This window comes from Sciurus vulgaris (assembly GCF_902686455.1).
Source record: "Sciurus vulgaris genome assembly, chromosome: 15".
NCBI lineage: Eukaryota > Metazoa > Chordata > Mammalia > Rodentia > Sciuridae > Sciurus > Sciurus vulgaris.
This window is the reverse complement of record NC_136476.1, coordinates 89,892,167-89,894,232: the sequence shown is the minus strand read 5'-3', so window position 1 is coordinate 89,894,232 and position 2,066 is coordinate 89,892,167.

Below are 2,066 nucleotides of genomic sequence, written 5' to 3'. Positions count from 1 at the left end.
ACTTGGGTGGACAATTACCCTGAGGACTGGGTCAGTCCTGGACAAGGCCAGCCTGAACCAGGGATGACCTAGTGAGGCAGTCGAGGATGACATCCTGCTGTGGGCTGGAGCAGGGCTTCTCTGGCGGGCAGGGGTGTTCTGTCTTTGGAAAGGCTCAGGAAAGACCGGTGCATCGGGGTCTTCTCATCCTCACCCCAGCGCCGGCTCGAGAGCCAGGTCACCTCCAGCACCACATCTCCACTTCCACCCCCAGATGTGGGGCTGCATGGTGGCAGCCTGCTGGACATCAGGGACAGCGCCAGCTCCTATGGGTCCTCGGGAGGACTTCAGCCGCACAGGCTCCGTGCCACCCTGCAGCCGCGATGGCCTGGTCAGCACCCCGACCAGATGGAGTCCAGGGCAGCTTGCCACACGCCTGGGGGTGGCAGCAGATCTAGCCAGGTGGACCAGCTCCCTGCATCCGGGGCCGCCCCGCTGAGCCCCAGCCAGCCTGCTCGCACCCCCCTGCCTGCAGCGGGTCCAGCTCAGGCAGGGGCTGCCCTCCCTCCCCCGGGAAGCACCCTTTCTACTTTTTCTCGTTCTCCACCCTCATGCCACTTGCTCTGCCATTTTAAGTAGTTGTTTCAATAAAAAGTAATTGTTACCATACAGTTGCACAATCAGGAGTTCTAAGTCCACTCTCCCTGCTGGGCAGCCACCAGCACTGTCCTGCTGCAGGCTGGAGCTCCAGGGTCCTGGGGGAGGACACTCACAGGCTGTCCTGGAGGTGACAGGGAGGAGCCCTGCTTGTGTGGGGAGCCAGTGAGTGAAGAGATGGGGGTCCCAATGACAGGTTTGCTGCCATGGCTGGCTGCCCTGGTGATGGGGGACATGGGCTCTACGGTCAGACAGACCTGAGTCCTTGGAAAGTGCTGCTGTCTGAGCACGGCCTCATCTGCGAGACGGGACAGCAGCCCCTCCCAGGGAAGCATGCAGATGGTGACGTGAGAGGGCACCTGGCGCTCTCTGCACCCCAGGCCCAGGGCTGTGCGTGACGCGAGGTGTAGGATTCGGAGAACAGAAGATGACAGCTTGGGAGGGCACTGTTCCCTCAGACGTCTGAGGTCTCGATGGTTTTCCTGAAGGACTGCTAAGCCTTTGCACAAGGGTGGGGTGGACTGAAGGGTGAAGCGGCGTCATGGGAAGTCCACGTGGGTGTTGGTGGGATGGCCCAGGGCGAGCCACTGAAAGCACCACGCACGAGAGCTCCCTCAGGACAATGCCACCTGTGCCACTACCAAGTGGACCTCTCGGCACCTGCCAGGCCGGAAGTCCCAGGTGTGTCTGCCTAGCAAGGGGAGAGTGGGTATGGGGGGGGCCCCTCTCGGGGTCAGAGGGCAGCTCCGTTTGGCTGCCTGGGGAGGAAGGGAGCCCCTGTGGCTGCTCAACATGACAGTTAGCCTGAGAAAAGATGACGGCCATCAGGGTGTCACAGGCCAAGGAGGTGAGCTGCAGGTCCTGTCCAGTCCCAGAGGCAAGGGGTCTGATGGCAGAGGCCCCAGTGCTGCAGATGCCCAGCCGAGGGACACCCCACCCTGACTTGGGGTGGAGACTGGCTTCTCAGAGGAACCTGGAGTCAGAATGAGTCAGGCCTGCCCAGCAGAGGGGACAGAAGGGACCGAGGCTGGAGCTGTGGCAGAGTGGGCTGGCAGCTGGGTGACATCACCAGGAACAGCTGAGGGTCACTGTTTCCCTGCAGGGCCTCTGCCCCCATGTGAGTTATCACACCAAGTCCTCTGACCTCTCCTCGAGGAGGAGGAATGAGCACCCCGTTGCACTGATGGGGGATCTGAGGCTTTGAGAACATGTCCCCTCTTCCCTCAGAGGGCCGGAGCCAGGCTTTGAACCCAGGACTCTGAGACCCCCTGGAGCCTGGCTGTCAACAGTGCAGCTCCCAGATGCCATGGGAGAGATCTGTGGGTTCTGAGCTTCCATGAACCCCTGCCCCCGGTGCCCAGGGAGGAGCCTCGGGCCTGGTAGGCCATGAGCTCGGAGCCAGCCCTTCCAACACCCCAACTCAGGAAGCA